At 43.2% G+C, this 17,767-nt stretch overlaps 1 protein-coding gene and 1 pseudogene across 5 annotated transcripts in view; both read left to right on the top strand.

Moving 5' to 3' along the window:
- The window catches only part of TENM4 (teneurin transmembrane protein 4), a 2,118,216-nt gene that overhangs the window by 1,223,734 nt on the left and 876,715 nt on the right, over positions 1–17,767 (top strand). The gene's annotated exons all lie outside the window — the stretch shown is intronic.
- LOC127483683 (cAMP-regulated phosphoprotein 19 pseudogene) lies at positions 6,116–6,419 on the top strand (annotated as a pseudogene).

Genomic DNA, 17,767 nt, shown 5'->3' with positions numbered 1-17,767 from the left:
GGTATTGAACTAGCAGATGAAAGATATTTCTCTCTCTCTCTCTCTCTCTCTTTCTCTCTCTCTCTTTCTCTCTCTCTCTCTCTCTCTCCTTTTCAAATAAATAAATAAGTGTGGGGAGCAACCCGGACTGGACTGAGTTACTGGAATTAAGACTTATTCTATGCATCTGCTCTCCCACAATATGGCGCTGGGAGAGGAGAAAACAGCTTCTACGCAGCTGCCTCTTGCCAACTTGAGTGATGACCTCCAGGAGCTGATCCTGCTCCTGATTGGAGGAGAGCAGCGTACTCGGCGTATGGGCAGCCGAGTTAGGATTGGCGGAGGAGGACTATAAAGGAGGAGAGAGACAACATGCACCAGGAACATCTAAGGGGAACATCTATCTGAAGGAACACCTGTGCAGCCCCCGAGAGAGCCGGCCGGTGGTGTGCCGCTCCCCTGCGGAAGTGGGGAAAGTGGCCAGGGGGAACCACCCTTCCACGGAGGTGGAAGGGATGGCAGCCAACCCGGGAAGAACCAGCAGCAAACCCGGGGAGGGCCGAGCAGACAAAAGAACAGCGCAGGGTCCTGTGTCGTTCCTCCACGAAGAGGGGGAGCGACAAATAAGTAAAGCTTTAAAAGCAAAAAGAGTCTAGTATCGGATACTCTGAGGTTGTTTGTATCATATAAATAGAGGTTTAGAGAGTGGACTGAGAGTGGAGTATTTCAGAAGTAGAATTACAAACTGTAGCTGCTGCGAGGAGCTAAGAGTCGAGAGAAAGGAATCTTCAAAGGGTCCCAGGTGTCTGTGAGATATGGTGATGTTCAGGGAGTATGTGGAGTTGTCTCCTCCACCCCACACCAGAACCCACAACCAAATTTCAAGGAAGCTCCTGTGGGCCCTGCTCCCCTATGGCCAGGCGCTAAGCATTTTTGCTTAATTCTGTCTCCCCACAGATTGAGAATTATTTTTTTCTTTTGCTTTTATGATTTATTTATTTGTTTGAAAGGCAGATTTACAAAGAGGTAGAGGCAGAGAGAGATCTTCCATCCTCTGGACTCACTGCCCAAATGGCCACAACAGCTGGAGCTGGGTTGATCTGAAGCCAGGAGCCAAGGGCTTCTTACAGGTCTCCCACATGAGTACAGGGGCCCCGGCACTTGGGTCATCTTCTATTGCTTTCTCAGGCCATAGCAAAGTGCTGGATCAGCGAGCCAGCGCCCCTATGGGATGCCGGCACTGCAGGTGGCAGCTTTACCTACTACGCTACAGTGCTAGCCTCTAGAATTATTTTCTGAATTTCTAAAATAACACTGATAAAAATCAGAAGACCATTCATGCCATTTCATTTCTCTCTTCCTATCTGTAATGATTATTAATCATAACTAATATTTGTGCAGTATGTTCGTTTATAGAACATATCCATCTAGATAAAAGGAAATTGGTCAAATATAACTGGTTCATTGGAGTGTGAACTTGGCAGGGCACAGACACCAGAAACTTTTGCTTTGTCTCTAATCCCCACCACCCCCAACGTGGTCAGCTCCCCCTTTGTCACCCTTAATGGCACATTCAGCAGCTTCCACACTCTTCTGACTGCTTCTGAATCCAAAGAGGCCCAGCCCAGGTTGAAACTTCGATCTCATGTCCCCTGTAAAACTCACCTCATTCTCTCCCCCACAACAGTGGCCTATGCAACATGTCTTAGAGGTCGAGGGGAGGCAAGCACTCATGTAACTGAGCAGGAATGGAAGACAGGAGGAAGCGAGCCTCTCCTCCATACCTGGGGTGTGTTGTGAGCTCCTCAGGCTAAGCCCAGGATGCTCCCGACGGCAGGTGTTGAGACGCAGGTGCTCTTGTGGGTACACAGAGAGGTCTTCAGTGGGCCTTCTGCTGTTTGCTTCTCTGATGAGGGCAGAAGCTCACACCTTGGCTGGTCATTTCCAAACCTGCCTTCCTACCATAACTCCCATCCACTGATTCATCTCTAGCCACCTGAGCTCTGGCTCCCAGCGCCTAGCATCCAGTCTTAGAGAAAGCACACAAGATGACTCAGGATTGGCTTCTTTCCATGGTAGACCCTTGACTCTCAGGAAACTCAGTCCCCCTGGACATTCCCAACTGTAGCTTTGACTCAGGTGGTCAATACCCCTGGCCCTCTTCATCCAATTAATTAAGTTGCAATTAATTTTTATGTTTCGCCCATTTTCCCTTGCTCTCTCTTTGGGTAGAAATATCCAAGCTTGCAATGTTGGCTCCAGGGCCCTCCTTTTTAGGGCCAAAGCCAAGGGAGGACAAAAGGGAGACCAGAGTGCTTATCTGGATTGGTTTTGATGTCAGCATCTCAGGGCAATTGGTGTCAGAAGGAGAAAGTCTCTGAAGAAATTGGGACATGTGGACAAGGTTGACCAACAGGAAGGATGGAGAACGCCATGTCTGAATGAAGTGTATTGTGTGTGATGAATACTCTATACTTCATGTATTGGAGAGAAGTGTGTGATAAAGAGTTATATTGCTTGTCAACGACTGTGAGTACCATTTGGGAATAGGACCCTGAAGTGGGGCAGCACTCTGGCAAGTGACATGATCTTCCACAAATCATGACTCTGCAAAGTTGGACTTACTGTTCCCATTTCCAACCATTTGTCCCATACCTCACCTTCAGCGGGACTGGGATGACACAACATGAAGACAGCAGCCCTCCCACTGAACAAAGCGCTGTGTAGTTGGCTCATGTGCTTCCATTTCCAGGATGCATTCAGTCTTTGTGTCAAACCCAACCCTTCAAAAAGGCAAGGCAGGAGTATCAGCTCCACCACACGTGTGTCTTGGAGACTTCAACGACTTAACCAAGATCACACAATTGTAGATCTGGAAATGGCTGTCCTGTTTGTCATTTATTTTTTCTTTTACACTTCATTGTTGGGGGATATTTTTTTTTCCATCTTTGAGGTGAAATGGATCTGCTGGAGCTTTCATTCATCAGTTTCTTGGCAAACATTTGAAGCAGGTTTATCCCTTCTTTTCCTAACATTCCAGAAGCTGAAGACCCCAATATGAGCTCCCTCAAGTTTCTTCTTTTCAGAATACACATTTCATCTCCTTTCAAGCGAGTGGACACAAGACATGAATTCAAATTCCACATTATCCTGGCTACACTTCAGGGTACATGCTAACCTGTTATAGCATTTGGAAGAGAATGTTCTAGGTGCAACCTGACCAGCATGCAATGTTGGAATCAATACAGCACCCTTATGTATTGAACTGCATCTAGCATTCTGTCAGCCACTTTATCAGCATTACTTTATTTTAATCCTCACTGAAAAAATATAATGATATTATTATCTCCCATTTACCTATAAGGAAACTGATGCTCAGAAAGGTTAAATGACTTTTGCAAGGACACACACACAGAATGAATGGAAGAGCAGGAATCTAAACCTTGATCTTCACATTCTTAAACTCATACCCTTTCTACTGCATTATCTGGATTACGTCTTTTTCTAACTTTTACACTTCAATTAATAATTTAGCTACATATGGAAGTCACATATAAAAGCCATAGCCATTTTTTCCCCTGCTACGTATCTCATGATCATATTGAATTTGCTAAGATCCAGGTGACTTTCTACTTTGTGAAGGTCAAAGCTGTGATCTCAGTTTTCCTCTTCAAGAAAATTAAAATAATTGGTGTTTCCCATTTCATCTGCTCTTCTGCTTCTCTGTTATTGTGCCAGTTGCTGAACAAACACACCAGCTAAAATAGTCACATCTTCAGCAGTCTCCATCTGCTTTATTGGTTTCTTTAAATAAAATATTACTGTGATGAATAATACTATCTAATTGTAAATGTGCACATCACAGCTTGCTGCTTCAAGTGGCTTCCCAGAGAGCTCTGATGAGGACCTCAGAACACGGTGGTTCTCATAAGTGCCAAGAAAAGTCACTTGAATAAGGTCCATAGTCCACCTCTCAACCACACTAAATACCAATGTTAGTGTTCCCCATTGTCTATTACAGCCAACAGTAGTCAAGGGTTCATCTGAAAGGCATCCAGGCACTTTCAAATGCACCATGGCCTCTCAATTAAAGATGAATGGATAGGTTAAGTAACTAGTTAATTAAGTGTATGTATGAATGGATGGAAGAGTAAATAAGAGAATAAGTGGATAGAGGGTTGATGGTTGCATACACAAAAGGATAGATGAGTAGAAAGATGCGATGACTAATATTTGAAAGAAGAAAAGAGAAAGGAAAGATGGAGGAATGGAGAGTCAGACTAAAGCTGCTATTCCCTGAAAACTCACAGTTGAAGCTATGGAACTGAAGAAGGCCATTTGATAAGGGTGATAATCGCAGAAAATTCTGGGTACTTATTATGCCCCAGGCAACGAGGAAGCACAGTACAAAATTATTTCACTTACTCTTCTAAGTACCATTATTACTCATATGTAAATACAGATGCTAGAAACTGAAGGAATAATCCACACTGCTCTTTCCTCTCCACAGCCACTCTGATGTGGTTCTGTCATCTGAAATCACACAAGTATAACCCCTCTACCCTACACAACATTTCAGTATGCAAATTAAAGTGAACAAACATGTATTGTGCTCTCGTATTCTTTAAGGAATTATGTTTGAAGCTAAAGATATAAGGGTGAATAATCACATCCATCATCTCAGGGTGAGGCAGGAAAAACAGACAAGTGAACAAATTTATAGATTATAAAATGGCCTATTAAGCAATAGCCCAAGAATTTTTAGAGTATCAAGGGAAACCTGAGGGTTGACTATGATGGACCAGTCATCACATATGTACTCTAATGCTTCCTTCTCTTGGAGGAACTTCTTGTTCCTCATTTACAATTTTCCAGTCTCCCTACCAACTTAGCCACAATCCTCTGGGGAGCTCCAGTTTATCTCTGTCAATCTCAGTATGTGAATCTGGGTGGCAATCTGGTTGAAGAGGAGAAAGACTCATGTAGAGAAGCATCTTCTGTCTCAGCTCCTCTCTATTGCTGGAATAAAATGGTTAACCCAAAATACCACAGGAATTTGCAGTTCCCCTCAATCATATACTGGTGTGGTCTACATGTGTGCTAATAGCCTCAACAGCTAGCCACCTCCACTCTGTTTTGCTCAGAGACAGAGTACATGATATCATGTAGTCTGTCTTTGACCATTCATTTTGTCTATTTCTATTTTAGATAGATTTCTTTTTTTGATATCTAGCCCAAATATGACTTCATGAAATGTGTTGCATTTAAATCAATACCAAATAAAGTCCCTTTACCCTGTAATGATGGATTTCTATCAGTAACACATTTTTAGAAAATGGGAAGATTGACACCATGCATTCTCAATTAGTTGATGGTTGCTGAAGTCTATGGTTGCACTTCTCAATATTATTAAATAAGATGAAATTAAGCCCAGTTGTCTCAATGCATATGTTACCAGCTGTCATATTTTTCCCATACCTAATTTATGGGCTCATGTACTCATGATATAGTGAATCATCTCTTGAAATGTGAACTTTAAATATTATACTCATAATATTACTCATGTATCTGCTTGCATTACATGTGAAACCTTCAAGGCCCAATACTATCAATCCTTTCTCTCTGAAGTGTCCCTGAACCAGTGGTTTACAAAGTGTGGTCCCTAGATCCACAGCATCAGCACCTCCTGAGATCTTGAGACAAACTCAAATTTTTGAGCCCTACAGAATCATCAGCTCTGCGGGTGGAACTCAATAATCTGTATTTAAAAAAAAAAATCTTCCAGGTGCTACTGATGCATGCTGGTGTTTGAGAGCTCCTGGACAGTGGTCACGTCCATTCTAAACATGAACATCCATAGAGAACCTACTATGAGGCAGTCCTTAGCTAGGCACTGGAGACATAGAGATGACTAATACACAGACCATGTCTTCAAGGAACTAACAGTTCAGTAAAAATTCAAAGCATGTCTTGCTAAGCAAAGAGGGGCAAATAGTATTATGCCATGCTGTTGAACCAGACTTGGGCAACAGACACACCAGTGGAGTTCTAAAAAAAAGTATATATAAATATATATATATATAAAATTAAATATATATCTCCAGGGAGAAGTAGGGTTAGAGGGAGCACTGTGTCCGCAGAAGTCCCCAAGACAGCCTCCGAGAAGGAGCAGAAGGAAATGGAGGATAAAGTGAGTAGTCCAAAGAAAGCTGAAGAAGCAAAATTAAAATCAACGGATCCTCATCTGGGACAAAAAGCCTAGAGGTTTAGATTTCTTAAGGAAACGATTGCAGAAAGGGCAAAAAATACTTTGATTCTGGGGATTATAACATGGCAAAAGCTGAAATGAAGAAAGGGAGATAACTGGTGACCACACTGCCACTCCATGGGACCTTCCTCAACAGAAGCTGTCCCACATTGCTAGCAAGCAGGCTGGCTGATTAGATGTGCTGAACTGTATGAGTCTTCTCATTCCCATGTTTCTCCTTACCATGTTACCCCATGCACTTCTTACTTCCTTTCATTCTCTAAGTCATTTGAGACTGACAGCTTGGCAGTTAGAGTAGTGTGAGCTGCTATTGTAAGGGAATAGACAGGTTAGAGTTTTTGATTAGTTAAATGGTGCACTGATGAAAAAGACATGTTAGAACAATATAATCTACTTGAAAATAATCGTGTATTTCCTAACTCCTAGTGTAGGTCCAACAAGTTTCACAGTTTTAATGGTTTGGCTTTACTTACTTCATCTTAATTATAGCTTTGTATGTTACTCCTATTTACATAACCTCCACTGTATTAATTTTTCTGTATTTTCCTTTTGGATTTTGTAAAACAGAAGTTTAAAACCACAAGTTGTAAGAAAACTCACATAATTCAAACTAGATGGGACTCCAAAAGATTTGCATTTCTGTGGTTGAACTTGAATGGCCTGAAAGCTGTTTCAGCTTTAACAGTAGAATTTTACATGGGCAATATTGGCCCATTCTGGTGTAACTTACATGACTGTTGTGCTTAACAGCTGCCATGGAAGCTGGTACTCTCACTCAGTTGTATAATAGTAGAATACCTTTAGTTGTTGAAGATGGGAATGACATATACATGTGTGTTGCTTGTTGAATTCACTTTTGTGCCATTTTTGTAAATAGCACAGTTTTGCACAACCTTTCACAAATGTCTCTATTAATTTGACATATTAAAAAGTAGTCAATGTGCCAATGAGGAGCACTAAAGTTACTACACAAAACCCTGTCATTACAGCTTTTGTAGATAAGAGTTGACAACCCCAGGCTTACAGAATACCAAACTGAAGTCTTTGCTTAGTCTGCCACAGACTTAAGCTCTTTTGTTTGTTTCTTTTTTTTTTTTTTTTTTTTTTTTTTTTTTTTTTTTTTTTGACAGGCAGAGTGGACAGTGAGAGAGAGAGAGACAGAGAGAAAGGTCTTCCTTTGCCGTTGGTTCACCCTCCAATGGCCGCCGCGGCCAGCGCACTGCGGCCGGCGCACCGCGCTGATCCGATGGCAGGAGCCAGGAGCCAGGTGCTTTTCCTGGTCTCCCATGGGGTGCAGGGCCCAAGCACCTGGGCCATCCTCCACTGCACTCCCTGGCCACAGCAGAGGGCTGGCCTGGAAGAGGGGCAACCGGGACAGAATCCGGCGCCCTGACCGGGACTAGAACCCGGTGTGCCGGCGCCGCTAGGCGGAGGATTAGCCTAGTGAGCCGCGGCGCCGGCCTTTTGTTTGTTTCTAATATCCATGACATTCAGTGGCCTTGTGCAAATATGATATGTTGCTTAGGCTTATCTTTGGTCCTATGCAGAACATTTCATTTTGACTTTTCTGAAAATAACAGTTCACATAATTTATATGAGCTTTTAAAATGTAGGTACTTTTTACTTCCACAACTATCTTTGGGGATTCTAGAGTAAAAGGCTTTCATACGTGGCCTTCTGTCATCTTGTCATCTCTCCATTGTCTGCTTTTGTTTTTGGTTTTGGAGTGGTTTTTTTTGCTTCTTTGATTCAAATAGTATAGGGCTGTTCATTCTGTCTGGAAGCATAGGTGTCTATATCCTTACTCTTTAAGAAATTTGCTGTGCTGATTGCTATATTTTATAACACAATAATGACATTTGCTGTCTAATTTCTCAGTTGCTAATTAATCATTCTTAGCACATATCCTGTATTGTTACTAATAATCAATAATTGTTTAAATATAATGAAACAAATAGTTGAAAACACTGGCCCAGAAACATATGCAAAGAAGAGCTGAATTCTGGTAAATAACTTAAGTAATTACGGTCAGTTAAGAGGAAAGGCTTAATGACAATTAGAATATTTTACATGATAAATTTATTAATATTAAAAATATGTAGATATTCTGCCCATGTAGCTGTAGTAAGATGTCAGTTAGTTTTACATACAGTTTATCTACTTAGAACTTCAGTATTGGAACAGCATTTACCACTCTTAGATTTTCCCAGGAATTGTTGTGATGCTATAGAATGATAATGAGGATTGGTAGCATGAGGTTATACTGTTTTTCTCTTTATCTTTGACTTGGTTTCAGGCATCTTTCTGCATCTTGGCTCCATACGCACATCTGCTCTTCTGTAATCCCAAATCACAGTAGATGGTGCCCTGAACACAGCTGCTAAAGGCTGATGATCTTCCTGCTCGACCCATGCCAAAAGGCAGAAAAGCAGCAAAATCAGTACTGTGTTTGTTGCAATTTTAAGGATCAGTTCTGTATAAATATATTTTTAATGACAAGTAGGTTATCCTGCAATACCTGTATTGACTCAAGAATTTTAAAGTATTCCAAACTAAATTTCCTATTTTATCTAGACTTTTTATTTTATCATGAATAGTTACAAGCTACCATTAAATTCACAGATGAGACAAGATGAGTTCAGGTTATCACTAGCCTGATAAGACTCCTGATGTTTGCAAGTATTATCACTGGCCATGATAAGGAGCAACATGACGTCTGCCTGGGTTTTACTTTGTAAAATGCAATGCTAATATTGAAGCTACCTCAGAACTTGATGAGGCTCTGTGAAATGTAAGTGCCCAAAATAAAAATATTATTGATTGTCTTTTTATTAAACATAAATTTCCTCATTACAAACCAACCTGCCTTCTGTAGAGCCACAGTGCTTACAGACTCGGGGTTTTCTAGTGGGAAAGCCCAGCCATTTAGGATTTATATGTCTAATTGCCGAGCCTCCACTGGTGCTTGGGATAGATAGAGAGGTTTTACATTTTTCTAATTTTTGTGTGTGTTACCTCAAAGGTCAGTTTCTTTTAGAGATTTTTACCAGGCTATTTGATTACCACTTGAGTGTAGACTTTGACTAGATGAGCTTCATTGAGCATTTCTATGATTTCAAAATTAGAGTTCGAAAAGTGGCTAATCTTAATCATTGTCCTGTTCATCATAAATTAATGTTGGAGTACACTGACGTTGGAGACAAATACTTCATGAAAACTGGCTAAAGCCTGAAATAAATTATTTCATAATGTAATATAGAAATATACCCGGAGAATCTGATTCAAGAAGTCTGAGTTGGATTGCAGAAACCTCAGCCTGCCTGCAAACCCGGTGTTGTGGTAAAGAGCACAGGTCTAGAGGGAGCTTGTGCTGAGCGTGAATTTTGCCTCTGTCTCTTGCATGCTGCGTGATCTTGGACAAGTTGGCTGTTCTGCTCAACAAGAGGTTGGGGACTAACAACCCACAGGCGTGCGCTCTGAAGCCACAGCGTCTGGGCCTGAATTCCATCCCTACCACTACTCCTTGTGCAACCCAAGCCATTTGCTTAGCTTCTCTGTGCATCAGTCCTCTTATCTGAAAGATGGAGTTGCTTCAGAAAACATTTATTTTAAGGATTAAGTCAGTTATGAGTCTAGAGGATTTAGAATAGTAATCAGAGGCTGCTTCAGGAAGTTCATGAAAATGGAATCCAAAGAGAAGTTTATTTTGGTGCAAAACTTTGGAAACCCATGCAAAGGATCTTCAAAAACTTCATGTAAAATGAGTATTATTTTTTTCATTTTTTTAAACTTTTATTTAATGAATATAAATTTCCAAAGTACAGCTTATGAATTACAATGGCTTCCCTCCCATAATGTCCCTCCCACCCGCTATCCTCCCCTTTCCCACTCCCTCTCCCCTTCCATTCACATCAAGATTCATTTTCGATTCTCTTTATATACAGAAGATCAGTTTAGCATACATTAAGTAAAGATTTCAACAGTTTGCTCCCACACAGAAACATAAAGTGAAAAATACTGTTTGAGTACTAGTTATAGCATTAAATCTCAATGTACAGCACACTAAGGACAAAAATCCTACATGAGGAGTAAGTGCACAGTGACTCCTGTTGTTGACTTAACAAATTGACACTCTTGTTTATGGCATCAGTAATCACCCTAGGCACTTGTCATGAGCTGCCAAGGCTATGGAAGCCCCCTGAGTTCACTGACTCTGATCATATTTAGACAAGGCCATGGTCAAAGTGGAAATTCTCTCCTCCCTTCAGAGAAAGGTACCTCCTTCTTTGATGACCCATTCTTTCCACTGGGATCTCACTTGCGGAGATCTTTCATTTAGGTTTTTTTTGTTTTTGTTTTTTTTTTGTTTGTTGTTTGTTTGTTTTCCCCCAGAGTGTCTTGGCTTTCCATGCCTGAAATACTCTCATGGGCTTTTCAGCCGGATCCGCATGCCTTAAGGGCTGATTCTGAGGCCAGAGTGCTGTTGAGGACATCTGCCATTCTATGGGTCTGCTGTGTATCTCACTTCCCATGTTGGTTCGTTCTCTCCCTGTTTTATTCTATCAGCTAGTATTTGCAAAAACTATGAATTTAAAAATTCTTTTGCACAACACAAAAGTGAACTTATTTCTAATTTCATATTTCACAGGCCTTCTGAAGCACCCTTAGGTGGTGATAGCTGCTACTGATGATGATGTTGGACCTCCCTTGGCAAATAAAACTACAGCACCTCTATCACATGTCTGGTGGAGCAGCATAAAATGAGAACATACATAACAGTAACACTTTTGAAAAGTGTGTTTAATCATTTATTTGAGAGAGAAGAGAGAGAGAAGTCTTTGATTCACTGGTTCACTCCCCCAAATGCCTGTAACAACCAGAGCTGGGCCAGAGCAAAGTTAGGAACCAGGAACTCCATTGCTAGTGTCCCACAAGGCTTTTTGTGTAGTAATTATTGGGTGCCCATTGCGAGGTAATAAGAGTAGAGAATCCAGCTGTGGTGTTTACGGGTGAGGCCTTTGGGAAGTGACTAGGGTTAGTCATTAAAGTGAACCCCTTGATTGAATTCTGGTGGCTTTATAAGAAAGTGAAGAGAATCCTCCCGACCCTGTGCGTACACACACACACTCACTCACACACACACACAGATCCAAACACATTCCTCATCTCTTGCTAAGTGGTGCTCTGCACCACCCTGGGACTCAACCAGCAAGAAGGTCATCACCAGATAGGGCCACTCAAAGTGGGGCCTCTAGTACTATGAGCCAAATGATGCTGAACTTCTTTGGATCTTTTTTCCCAATTGCACCTTCAGGGACTCTGTAAAATCAAGTGCTAATAAGCTCAAGTAATTATTGCTAACTGTACCCACACTATAGAAGGAGCTACCCGAAACTCGGCAGCGGATGACTTAAGCATAAGCATGTCAGTGCTGTTATAAGTAACTCCATGCATGCAGAATCAGGTGCTCCCGAATCCCTTCAACAGGAAGCAGAGCTAAGACCCTGTGATGTGCCTGCTAACCCTCTGGATGCCTTAGAAAGCCTCTCATCTTCGCTCAGCCTTGGCGCCTGCTTCAAAAAGGATGAGTCTGAACTGGGTATCTTCTGAGCTCCCGTCCTACACTAAAATCCTAGGATTCTCAGAAAACGTTTGGTACCCAAAAATGACAATGGGATTAAAGAGCACATTGAACCGAATCAGCAGTTGTAAAAGTCCAGCGTTTCATTTCTTTAGGCAGGGGAGGAGGAGGCCCGGCGCTTCCTTGTAATGTGAGAGCCAGCCTCTGCCTGCTAGGTTAGTCAAAGGGCCTGGGGCCTAGAGATTACGCTTAATTCCCTCATCCAGAACAGCCTTTTCTGAGGAAGCGCTGACCTGTCACCCTGCCTGGGGGGTTAGCCACCCCTTACCGAGGCCTCCCTGCCTCTGTGTGTCCCTTCAGTTTCATTCTGACCACTGGAAAGATGACAGTGACGAGATGGGTACAGCCAAGGAAGATGAGAACAATGTGAAATGCAGAGATTGGGGGCTTATCAGCCATACAGGACATGGGATAGAAAAAGTCATCAACCTACAGCTCTTATCAAAATCTCTCCTAGGGAACGGTTTTAAAATTCTGTCACCGCTCAAGGAAAAATTATCAGATTATTATAAAGGAATTTCATTCTCTGTGTGTTCTGTACACACAGAATGCACACATTCATGCGAGAGGCTACAGGTTGTTTGCCTTGAGAATTGTCTGCATCACATTCTTTACATAAATGATAGATACATGTAAACTCTCTGCCATCATGATAAGGATGCCCTTGATAGCATTCTCAACTATAGGAAATATATTTCCATGCCATCTTGTTCGTTCCCCCTCCATGATTCTGTTGTACTGGGTATTACTTTACTATTTCCATTAGGAACGCTGAGATGCCACACAAATGAAAGCGACAGTACAAAGCAACAGATTCAAATCCAGGTCACTCTACCTCCAAAGCCATGAGACCCTTTGGTACATCAACACCTTTCAGTTTTTATTCCCTTCTATCTTGGTTAATAAAATAGAAGACCACCACCAACACCACCGGGGACTATAGTGTTAGGGACAATGTTTCTGGTTCTGTTCTACCAAAGGAATGTGACAAGACCTCTGGTGAACACAGGTGCACAGTGGAGGGAAAGGGCCAGCTGTGGGTTAACAGAATTATCACCTGTAGACCCTCCCAAATGAGACTGATTTCCCACCATTCACTCCTCCTACCTTCCTGTCTTCACTTGTACCTTCAGCTCATTGTCTTCTATAGAGCAATATTTCTCCTGGAATTGTTCAAAACATTCCTAATGAAAAGCAATGTGTTTAAGGAAAGCTAGTTTGAAAATACTCTACTATCGGTTGGCAAATCTATCAGCAGGCTTTATTTGAGAAAGCAGTGTGTGAGGCAGAGTCCTGGGGCCAGGGGCCAAGCTTGGATGGCCTTTGCACCAGCTTCCTATGTAGGAAACTGAGGAGCAGTGGGAATGGCCCGGCTGCACCAACAAGTCACTGGCAGGGGCAGGACAGAGCTCTGGCTCCTGTGATCCAGGCTGAGGGCTCCTTCCACCCTGCTGCAGTTCACAAATTGCTTGTTGCCAGAGAGAGCCCCACTCATGTACCCTCAGGACTCAGCCAAGGGAAAGGGAAGATGATATCTATTAAAGAACAAAAATAATCCCCACAATTGTATAAAAAATGGAACTCAAGGAGGTTTTTTTAAATTAGTCAGACAACATAAAGGAGATGCACCAGTGTGCCCATAATACTCATGTCAGAGCAATGGATGAGTTCCGCTTATTGATCCTTCTGTATCCTTCCCAAATATTCTGTGATTAATGGAAGAGTTCCCTCTGACCCATGGCTTCAGTTACTTATGATCAATTGTGATCTAAAAATATTACATGGAAAATTCCAGAAAGAATTCATAAAGTTTTGAAATTGCGTGCTGTTCTGAGTAGTGTGAAGAAATCTCAAACCATCCTGCTCCATCCAGGGATATGAATCATCCCTCTGTGCAGCGTCTCCATGCAGTGTATCTTACCAGCCCATTACTAACTTAGTAGTTGCCTCAGTTAATCCATCTGGTGCAGAACCCCAGTATTTAATACAAAGCTAAAACATGGGATTAGTAAGGTTGACAAGTCAGTTATGCCAAAGAAAAACCATAAAGTGCTTATTTTAAGTGAGAAAATTTTCAATTTAATAAAGAGAGAAAAAATTGTATGTGGAGGTTACTGAGGTCTATAGTACAGCAAGATACTTTGAGAGAGAGAGAGACCATATTCACAAAGCTTTTATTATACTGAATTATTATAATAATTCTATTTTGTCAGTAGTTATTTTTGTTAATGTCTCACTGTGCCCAATTTATAAATTAAATATTTTTGTAGGTATTTATGCATAGGAAAACCACAGTATATGAAAGTTTTGGTGCTATCCATAGGTTCAGGCATCCACTGGAGGTCTTAGAATGTGTCCATCACAGACAAGAGGGGACTACTGTATGTAGTAATTTTTAATCCCCCTGAAGAAATAATAGTGATGAAAGCTAGCAGAAAGTTCTTGTGAGAGCTGAGACTCCCCAGGCAGCCCCATGAGTAGTTTGGAGGGGCAGGCCCCTGCCTTCCACCCAGGAGGCAGAAGGTCGGAATCCCATCCAGCCTGTCTACTCTGTGACGCTGGGGCCAGCCGTGACCTTGTCTAGGACACTTACCCTGATCTGCAAACTACAGAAGCTGAATTCTCTGCGCTCCAAGGTCCTTTCTCCCTCTGGCATCCCTTGGGAATGAAAGGCCTCTTGAAGGGCCCAGTCAGTTCCCTAGAAAGGGCGAGCCACTGTCAGCCTCCAGGCGTTCTGCCCGCTGATCACAGGGACTTCTCACGTGTCCTCCAGGGGTTTGGACGCAGGCCAGCCGGCTATGGAATGCAGTAGTCAGAGGGCTGTCAGAGGAGGGCCACAGGGACAAGGCCATTGTTTGAACTCAGTGGGCTGTAGAGTGAGAAACAGCTCAAGAAGGGAACTGAACCGTTTGAACACAACATTCCTGGGGTCCTTAACAGGCTGGGCCAGAAGCCCCCTGCAGACCACACCTGGGGAGACTTCAGCCCAGCAGGCTCAAGGGCTGAACCTGAGTCCTGCAAGTCCATGATTTCATGTCTGGGGATTAAAAGGAGTTATCAAATAAAATAGTTCTCAGTGCATACAGAGCTCAGGCTTTGATTTCTTCAAAGGAAACTTTCCCAATCCCTACCCAGCACCCCAAGTTAGAGCACACACCCCTCCTCTGTACCCGTCAACATCCTGAGTTTCCCCTTCCCAAAAACTAACTTCCCCGTGCAGAAGTGTCTTATTTTGTGTCTCCCTCATCAGCCTGCACATTCTTCAAGGTGGAGTGGGCTTCATTCACCCAGCACAGCACCTGGTCAGTTTAGGTCAGGAGCCAGCAAACTACAGCCCATGGGCCCTATTTGGCCCCTGCCTGGCATTGGAAATAATGTTTTACTGGTTCACAGCTGTGCCCCTTTGTCTACATATGGTTGGTGACTGCTTTGGTACAGCAGCAGGGTTGATCATTTGCAGCAGGGACTGTTTAGAGCACAAAATCTGAACTTACTCTCAGGAAAGTTTGCCAGTCTCTGGTGTATTAATTTGCTAGGGTTGCCATAGCAATGCATCACAGACAATGCGGTATTAACAACAGGGATTTATTTCCTAATATTTGGAGGACAAGAATCCCAAGATCATAATGTCAGTTGAGTTGGCTTCTTCTCAGTTCTCTCTCCTTGGCTTGTGGATGGCCGTCTTTTCCTGGTCTCCACGTGGTCTGCCTTTTGTATGAGTATGTGTCCTGCTCTCCTCTCCTTACAAAGACATGGGTCATGTAGGGTTACAGCCCACCCTGCTGACCGCATTTCTTCTTAATGACCTCTTTAAATACCCTATCTCCAAGTACAGTCACATCATTAGGTACTAAATGTTAACACGTCGGCACATGAATATGGGAGCACGCAGGGCAGCCCATCATACCTGGAACTGCATGCATGTGAGGGGGCTTCAAACAGGTCTTGAAAATGGGAATGATGAAAAAAACCCACACATGCATCTCAAAAATTCTTTGCACCAAAATAAACTTCTCTCTTCATTCCATTGTGCACAAACTTTTTAAGTACTCGTAGATCCTAAGAAACTTTACATGAGCTGAGCCTTCACTCAGCACTGTGCCCAATCAATGTGTTTCCCTCCCCTTTGCCTCCACATTACCCTGAAAAGCTTCCTGAAGGTTCCAATGGCTCATGGTGGCAATTCCCAGACAGGAACTTGAAGGCCTGCTTAAGTTAGTGTCTTTCCGAGGTTCACTCACTGGTTTCTGGAAAAGTCTTTCACACCCTCCCCTGCGTTCTTTCACTGATTGTGGGATTCCTCCTCTACGAGAAAAGCTCTTCCTTCCTCTTGAGTCTGTATTGACAACAGCCATGCAGAAGCTGAAAAGGCATGAAGCCATCATGGAAATGCTACCACGAGGGAGCTGTGCCCAGATGCCACCATAAAGGGTGTGATGTGATTTTCACACATCTTGATAGTGAAATGCCAACCCCCACCCCCAGGAAAGTCAGCCATCAATGCTTCCTCGGATATGTTCAGAGTATAGTCCCAAAGACATATTTCCATTTTTCACTCATTTATTTTAATTGTTTGAAAGGCAGAGAAACAGTGACAGAAAGACACATAGAAAGAAATCTCCCATCGACTTGTTCACCCTCCAAATGGCTTCAACAGCTAGGGCTGAGTCAGACCAAAGCTGGGAGCTAGGAGCCCAATCCCAGTCTCCCTCATGGGTAGCAGAGGCCCAAGTACTTGAATCATTCCCACTGCCTCCCAAGGTGTGCATTAGTGGGAAGGCAGATTCAGGAGTGGAGCCAGGACTCGAACCCAGGCACTCTGATTTGGGGTAAGGGGTACCCAAGCAGCACCTTAGTGACTGGGTCAAATGCCCACCCCACCAAAGTACACATTTCCAAAGCTTGGCTTTGGAAGTTCAGCAGATAGGTGAGGGCAAGAGGCCATAGAGAATCCCAGCAAAAGAGTGCCATGCAGAGGTGGCCACCACAATGGAGCATCTTACTCCATGCGGTCCTTGATTTGCCACCTAAGGGGCACCAGGGCCCAAGGGACTCGCCATGCTTCAAACCCTTATGTCCCACTAGAAAGTGGCCTTAGCCACCTTGTTTAATAGTACCACCCCAGCCTCCCCAGCCCCTGCTCCTGTGAAGATGGAGGCATTGACACAACGCATTCAGCACAGCACCAGCCTCTGGGAGACTCTTGGTGAACAGCAACCCTCTTCCTGTGGCCACCCCGGCTGCCATCTCCAGGCTCACTCCTTGCCCAGAAGTCCCTGTACACAACAAGCCAGGCCTAGCTCAGCTACTCCCTAGACCAGCCATGGGTTCTCCCTCCTCCGTGTCTTTGCACTGACTGCTGCTCCTTTACCTTGGAATGCCCCTAACACATGGCAAATTGCTTTCTGTCTGTCAAAGCCCAACTTGATTGTCAAGACTGTGGAATTATTCTTGACCCTCTCCCGTCCCTGAGCAGAGCCATCCCTTCTTCATCCTATTCCTCCATAGGGCATGGATCTCAAAGGCCTAAGACCTTAGGGGCCAAGCGTTTCTGGGGCACTTTTGTTGATTCAAGCTGTACTTTTCATATCCTAGGAAGCAGTCCTTTCTGCTAGAATGGGATTTCCACGTGGAAGAGCAGTAGGGTTTTTCTATCATAGGCAGTAGGCTCTGGATTAATAAATATTGGTTTTCTTTCTATTTCTAACATGTGATTCTGAGGTAAAAGTAAAAAGGGGGAATTGCAGAGACATGGGGTACTTGACAGGTGCAGTTTGAAAACAATAAAAGTAATCTCCATTTATTGGATGCTCATCTTCCGTCAGGCACGGTGCTTGACACTGGCGTAAATGTGCTTCTGTTTAATCTTCCTGGTAACC

Source organism: Oryctolagus cuniculus, chromosome 1 (assembly GCF_964237555.1).
Source record: "Oryctolagus cuniculus chromosome 1, mOryCun1.1, whole genome shotgun sequence".
NCBI lineage: Eukaryota > Metazoa > Chordata > Mammalia > Lagomorpha > Leporidae > Oryctolagus > Oryctolagus cuniculus.
Note: the sequence above shows the minus strand (reverse complement) of the source record. Positions and strands in the feature narration are given on the sequence as shown.